Raw genomic sequence first — 8,378 nt, forward strand, 5'->3', positions numbered from 1 at the left:
TGGTTTACAAGTTATGGAGGGTGAAACGAAAGAAGGCTTGTTGGTGTAATGGCAAAAATTCACCACTTGGTTGCGACATCTGTCTTGAAATTAAAATGTTATTGGACCATGCGGTTTCAAAAGACCCTAGTTTCACACAGTTCTCTTGGTCAACCCAATAGAGTAATTTAGAATATGAATCAAAGATCGAAACTCAAAAAATAACAAAACTAGTAGATAATTAGATTTTTTTATTTAGTAGATTATTTTTCATGTTAAAAATAGGAATTCATGTGCTCATTCAAACAGACAGACAGACAAATACTTTTTTCTCTAAATACGCAGAGAAAGTCATGATTTTGGTTGGAATTAGGATCCAACAGTAAAATATAGAAATCAAATGCAATATTCCAGCAATAATAATTATCTTTCCAAGGCTCACAATGTTTAATTGCTGTCAGGTCTGCCATCCTATTGTGAAGTCTTTCTGGTGACAGATGAACAGAAATACCTTTATAATGAAATCCAACACAACATCAGTCTATGTCCTAAAACTTGCTATTAAACCAAATTAAAACCACTTTGACACAGAAGGTATGTATTATTGCTCACAAAATGTGGCCTCACTCATTCTTAATATCTGCTTCTATTTAATCCCCATTTGGAAGCACGGAGGCATCTAACATTTTTCTAGTGCCATGAAATTTAGGCTTTACCGCCAATAACAAATGTTGCATACTTTCAGTGTCCTTCCATAGCGAAAACAAAAAACAACAAAATGATTGCAGAAACATTAAAATGACTGTTTTTTTTTGTTTGTTATTTATTTAATGCAAAAAGCACATAAGCTTCAAGGTAAAGGTTATAGCAGAGACGTGTTTAGTTTGCTTGATGAAAATAAAATGCTCCCTTCCGTTTAATTGTTGTGCAACAGAGGTCAATTTAAGCCAGGTGAATTGCCTTATTGCTTTTAACAACTGTTCAAAGCTTCATCATAGATGTGTATAGTGTTCATATTTGAGATCCAGGACAGGGATTCACAGTCTCATGTCTCAGCCAGATAATGTGCTGCTTTCTAAACTGTGATTTGATTGGTTTTCTCAAAACATGAGGCCACAGGGGTATCGCTTTTTCCAGAAAAGCAAATCATTCATTTGAATCTCCTGTTTATGGGCTACCATCTTGCCAAAAAGCCTCTTGAATATGATAAATCAAAAACAATCCTCTAAGACCTGTTTTTATTTCCAAGTGAATAGAAGAATATTTTTGGATCTTCATTACACATTTGCTGTCATGATATTTATATTGTGCAGGGAAATAATTCTGATTTGAGTATGCAAGCATTTTGGATACCAAATTATGCAAGAATCATGCCACTGCACTGTACATATTAAGCAAGATAGCAATGTAATATGTACAGGTTGAGGATTTCAAATAGGAAAAAAAAAAATCGTTTGTAGATTTAAGTTTTCTCAAATGACCCAAATAGATTTGCTGCACATAATTTAGCCCCATACTTTAGAGTCCTCAGTTCTGTTGAACTTCAAATGTCATGACAAGTTATTTGTGACGTCAAAAGACATAGATGCTATCGTAAATCCCCAGAAATGCTATGATTTGTAAATCATAGTGGTTTTGTTGGAGAGTACGTATTTAAAGCCAATTGCTTTTTTCTTATTATATCTTTTTAAAGGGTTATGTTGCAGGAGGTACTGAAGGACATTTTCAAGCGGCAAAGCCATGTTCTCTAATCTCTGCTGTTTGTATTTTGATTAACAAGAGTTGATACTTGAGAAATTTCGTTCAAGTCTTTGCAGGTCTTTTGCAGATCATGGATGATGAGCAATTACCCTGGTTTGACCCCACCATGCTTCTGCAAATATAAGGTTTGGATGCAATACTGAGCTGGACTTTCTAAAACCCCACGATTCGTTGCTAAGATAGGGGACAGAGTCCAGAGAGTAGGCTTTGTTATTGTCACACTCTTGCTCAGTTTGTCCCTTGCTCTGCTCGGACCAATTACATGCCTCTCATCATGGCAGGTGGAGTTGTGACGAGAACGAAGACCATACTTATTCTCCTGTGGTGTTGTGCTCTGTGTCATCATTGTTGATGGGACACACACTCACACATACACAGATGCACATCATTCTCACATCTCTGGGTCTCTTGCCTGCCCTCCTCAAACTGAATCGTTCACTGCAGAGGCATTAACCACTTTCACTCTTCCAGCTCCTCGGCCTCAATCTCTAACTGTGCTCTCAAATCGAAGAGGACTTGTTTCAAAGCCATCCATCCCCCTCAGAAGTCCTTCTGTGTCTGGTCTACCTTCGTGACTTGAAGGTGTGTGACTTGAAGGTACAAATCTAAAATCCAATCTGTCTGATCCTTAAAGATTTGCTTCAAGTTTAAGGGCTGATTAAATTCAAGCTTAAAAACTATTAAAAAGACAAGTATCACACATGAATTATGAAAAACACACAAAAAAAAATGCTTCACACCCTCCATACAGACGTCTTGTAATACTTTCTAATACCCAGAGGGATAACGGAGATGAGGGATATAGTGAGTGTGAAGATATGGCCCTCATTAGTAGTATATAGGTGCCACCATCGCGCGTGCATGTAAGTGCACCAGATTGCGCGTGCACGTGAAGTGTGCATTTTATGATTTATGACTTTTTTTTTTTTTTTTTTTTCGAATTTGCATAATGATCTGAAAACTGCTTTATTGCGTATGTAGCGAATGTATAAAGTTGTTTTTTTATTGTTGCGTGTGTAGGAGTGCGTAGAGAGAGAGAGGTGTTTGTGTGACTGAAACTTATTTACTCCTGCTGTAGCAGGCTGGTGTCTCCCCTAGACTGTGAGCAGGGAGCAGGGAGGGGAGGGGTCTGAAAGGTGGCATTGATTGCGCGTACATGAGCGTGTACGTGTTTGTGTGTGAGTGTGTGTGTGGTGAATAACTGAACCGCTTTGAGCATACATGAGGGTGCGTGTGTCCGTAGAGGGGCGTATAGGAGGACATAGAGGAGTGTGTGTGAGACTGAAACTTATTTAGGTCTACTCATACTGTAGATCAGGGGTATTCAACTAAAATTCCAAAAGGGTCAGATTGAGAAAATCTCCTTAGGCAAAAGTCTGAAACATTACAATAATATCTAACTCGCGCTATTTAGTGCCATATATAAATATATTCAAAAAGCCTAGTAGTAGTAACAACGTCTCTGTGTAGTCAACAGCTGTCAAATCAAATAAAGAAAGTACACATCAATTATATTTCAACAATTATTATTCTCAGTTTTCAAATTTAACTGGATGGATTATAATAATACATAGAAATACATAAATAAATGTTCTTCTCATTTCAAGTACAATAAGGGCTGGACTAGAGAATAACTGATTAAACAGAAAGCTTTTGAAGAATGTGCATCTTAAAATAAAGTAATTCATTTTAGAAAAATCAATTTCACTGAATTGTCTGCAGCTTTAAATTCAGTTCATACAGGTGTGAAGTGATGTCAATAGAAAAGCCACGATATTATATTTTTGTCATCTAAAAAGATAAATCAGTGAGCATGGACTTTATCTGTGGTTATTAAACCACTTGTTTCAGCTCTATTCTCTCTGTTAACATCATTAAACAGTGAATTCATGTGTTAGGATCCTGATCACATTGGGGCACAGGTTTTATTTACTATGTCTTCATTTAGAAGTGAGTGGGTACGTTAGTTCAAAAGAGTTGTGCATTGCCTCGTAGTGCGCTTCATTTGCAGCTTTTATCAATAGTTACGGTTTCTGAAACATACTGGTTTTAACGGCCTGTGGTAAGAATTAACATATAAGAGTCTGTTCATTCCTGCTTATAAATTCTATTCTCTCTGAACACGTTTCTCTTTTTGGAGAACGGCATGTGAGATATCTTCTTAGATTAGCGCAATATTCCGGCTCTTCTTTCTATTTCCTCGTCTCTCCCCCGTGTGTCACGGTGTGTGTAAACCTCGCTCGATTCAGGAAACATGTCGGAATACTCATAATTTGACTGGCTGTGCTACATCACCTGATGATGCACCGCTGAACAAGGGCCGTAACGGCTAAATAACACGCGCCGGTTAAAGTCCAAACTCTCAATTTAATATGTATAACCCCGAATTATCTATCGGTTTTAGGTCCTGGGGACGGATGCAACAGCGTCTAGGTCCTCCAGTGGGGGACCCATGCTGTGTAGAGGCACTGGGTGTCTCCCTTAGAGGGGATGTGTGTGAAAACGGAACTTTTTTTGGCGCGTTCATGAGAGGGTGTGTGTGTGTGTATGTGTGTGTGTGTGGGGCTTGCAGCCTAAGGCATGTCTTATGGGGGGGGGGGGGACTATTAACAGGACACTTAGTGAAGACACCAGTCTCTTGAAACATGATGTTTTTATTTATAATGTTTGTGTAGCAATATAGTAACAACATATTCAACCAAAAAAACAGGATGAAATTAGGAATAAAATGGTCAGCATTTGGATCCTTTTCTTTTAATTTTAATAAATTGCTAAAAATATATTTATTAATAGACTTTTACTTGCCATTGAAAGATTTACAAGTACTGGATTTCCATCAATTTTACAATGAATCTATGTCCTCAATCATTATTTACAGGAATTTATTTTGTTGATTCATAGTATAAGAAGAAAAAGCTATATCGACATCCAGGAGGTATGGTAGGGGGGTGAGCCAGGAGGGGAGGGCTGTGAAAACTGAACTGTTTTGCGCATGCATGAGAGGGTGTGTGTGTGTGTGTGTGTGTGTGTGTGTGTGTGTGTGTGTGTGTGTGGGTGGCTTGCAACCTAGAGCATGTCTTTCAGGCTGTGGGGGAGGGCTATTAACAGGCCACTTAGTGAAGACACCAGTCTCTTGAAACATGATGTTTTTATTTATAATGTTTGTGTAGCAATATAGTAACAACATATTCAACTTTAGTGGATATCTTAAGTTTTATTTTTGGCACGGTATTAATTTAAAGGGCTACCCAGAAGGCAGGAGAGCAACATGCATTTTAGAATCTAAAAGAATAAATACTAAAACAACCAGGGTTAAATTAAGAATATTTGTGATGATAACTACTCTATAATGTGCTGGTAATTAAATATGTCAGTATAATCTTTAAATAGCATTATCAACCATTACAATTTAATCTAAGTTTACATACTTATTTTAACCCCAAATAAACTTCTCATGAGACGTTTTTTTCTTTTTTTTGATGTGAAACACCTTGTTTAATTACTATTTCTTGAGTAGCTTGTAGGTTTGTGTCTCAGTCACTCTGAGATGGATAAAACACCCATGAGAAGTTGACTACTCTGAACCACAGGACACCAACCCCACTCTGTAGACAATGAAGGACTGACACAGATTTTCACACTTTTCTGGCACAGATTCACACTCCTCACCCGCACCAAACCACTCATTTCTCAGAGACAGCATTCCCCACCTTTCAACCTCAAAAGTTAGGAACTGTGTAGCACATGTGTGCAGGTCGCTCCATTTCTTTAGTGTTGAGGATTTTTTCATGTCCACATCATGAATTGAAGCCATTAAAACATTTGCAACTCTTCCTAAAAAGAGGGGTAGCTATGTAATAAAGTCCCATTGTGTATGGCTTTATTACACAGGCCATGCACGAGGTCATTGTATGAAATGTACACAGAGAGATGAAGAAAATATAAATTCCCCTTTAGGGGTTACGTCAACTCAGATTGTTGGTACAACTATATTGTAAAAATACTGATTGTTTCATATACATTCACAAAGTCACTCAAGTTATCATGCTTTATCACTTACTGTATAAATGATCATTTTAAATCAACTTGTCATAGGTCAAGACAGTGTATCATGTGTAATATATTCTTAGATAATTAGATAAACCATCTTTAAAAGGCTGAAATGAACTGTACATTTGGGTCTCAATAGCACTTAATCACAGTGTAGATAGCTGGTCAGGATAGTGTATACATGTTGGGCTCCTCACAGAAGGTTCACAGGAGTTTTGGTGCCTATTGGAACTGTTGGCCACTTTGACATTTTGGAGGATGAAAACCAACCGTGAGACTTTTCTACTTTTACTCTTACTTGAGAGGTAAGTTCCATATTGTAGTTTTTTTTTTTTTTTTTTTACAATTCAATTTTTTGGTAACACTACTTTGTAAATACTGATCGCTGCATATCCTAACCTAAGTGATTAGGTTGTTCCACACATCATTTATATACAATCATTTTTAATAAATTTAATTATAGGTCATGAATGTGTCTCAGGTGTAATATATTCTTAAATGTTTCACAGAAGAATGGGACCCAGAAGAGTTTTTTCCTGAAAAAGAAGCATTGTACTTCATTGCTTCTGAGGAAAGATAAAGTCATGTTTCAGAAAGAATTCATCAGTGAGGAGAAAGCTATGTTATAAGATTAGAAAATAAGATTATCTGTTCAATACTGTATGTATATTGGTACAACATTTCATTCAAGAAACTCAGTTCAGTTGCCAGTGAATTATAAGGCAGGAAATGTTTCTTTGTTACAGTATCTGCATTCTATTATAACTAACTATAATTGGGGATATATGATTATAATACAACTATAATTATAACTATATTCTAACTGCTACATGTTGCCATGAAAGGTGCAGCCCAAAAATGGGTTAAAGACATAGTTTGACACTGCGGTAAATGCACCTATTAGCTTTCTTGTCAGGGGTTAGACATGAAAACCAATGCCACTCTCATATTTGTAGACTAAAAACAAAGCCAGCAGGCTGATGAAGTAAAACAAAACCAAAAAGCATGATGTCTCTGGTGGCCTAGGTGTTTTATAACGGTGGACAGAGCCAGGTTAGCGGTCTCCACATGCTTCCACTCTTTATGTTCAGCTAAGCTTAGGCTGTTGTTGTGTTTAGAGATTGACCTAATCATGTAACTCTCAGCAAGAAAGTTTTACATGATGAATACTGCCATAATACATTGTGTACAGAGTTATGATGTTTAATTCTATAGATTTAGATACAGTAATTGTTTTCAAAGGATGCCTTTTGCTTAATCCAAACCCTTAAAGTAACAATGCATATCGGCATCAAGTGTTATAATTGCTGAGATTATTAGTGTTGGTTGTTCATGGTATGTGGTGACCGTTGCAACATTTATTAAACTTGTATCACAATGAATATAATATAATTAATGAATTAATTCCCTTTCATAATATATTAAACAGGTTATGGGGTAATGGCCACCGAAACCATTGAGCAGGGAGAATTCTTGCCTGAGTGTGTGGAATACACATCACTGGTCTGGAAGGAGGGACCCTGTTCAAGAGTACTCTCATGCAGATGCAGCATTTTTTGTATTTCTACGCCTTTCGGGGACAGACATTCTGGTAAGTACAATTGCATGAGTGCTCTAATTATATATACTTCAACTTTGTTTAATAATGTTTCTAAGCTGTAATAAAAAATCATTTCACTATGCAGTGTTGATGGCAGTAAGAACACTGCGGGACTTGGAAGATTCATCAATGATGATCACCTCAAGCCAAACAGCACAATTAAAATAATAAGTAATGCAGTGAAGTTACCCTGTCTTTGTTTTGTTTTTTATCGTCTGTTTTAATCATACTGTGTATACATATACTCCTAAACATAATATTATTTGACATAAACACAGAATGACTCCCTGTTAAACTGACTGTAATTCTGATTTTCGTGCTTATGTGACCAACAGATACTGGATGAACAGAAGAGCCCACACCTGTGTGCATTTCCAATCACACAAATAAACCCCCGGAGAAGAAATTGTATATGACTACGGAGAACCTAACTGTCAAGGGAGACATGTATTTATATTTATATTTTCACATTTTGTTACATGCCACTCAGGGAATCCATCATTTAACTAAGTGGTGAGGACTTCTTTCACCCTTATTAATAGTGTAAATATGCTTTGCAAACTGGCATAAATTACTTTGAAGCATATGATTGAAACCTTAAATGCAAAGTGACCCTTATATGGTACAGCGTAAGAAATGAGTGAATGCTGAAGAAAAGGTGCTTGAATGAAAATCCAACTATAAGGGCTAATGGAAGAGACTGGAAAGCAATAAAATACTCCATTAGCCCGAGGAATATCTCGTCTATCTTCCTTGCATGTCTCTCGACTCTTCAGGATGCTTTAGTTTAATTAACATTCTCATCCTGTACTTAACAAACATATAACATCTTAATTAGTGCACTCATATTAGGTTATTCAACATTCTCTGTGTACTGTAGCATAACCATGGTTCCAGTTTATCTGTAATATGTTTTATGTGGTCATCTTATCATCATCATCATTCTATAATGGCACATGTTCGCAGCTATGTTTACCTTGTACGGCAC

The sequence above is a fragment of the Anarrhichthys ocellatus genome, unplaced genomic scaffold (genome assembly GCF_004355925.1).
Source record: "Anarrhichthys ocellatus isolate YVR2014 unplaced genomic scaffold, GSC_Weel_1.0 scaffold2, whole genome shotgun sequence".
In the NCBI taxonomy this organism is placed as follows: Eukaryota; Metazoa; Chordata; class Actinopteri; order Perciformes; family Anarhichadidae; genus Anarrhichthys; species Anarrhichthys ocellatus.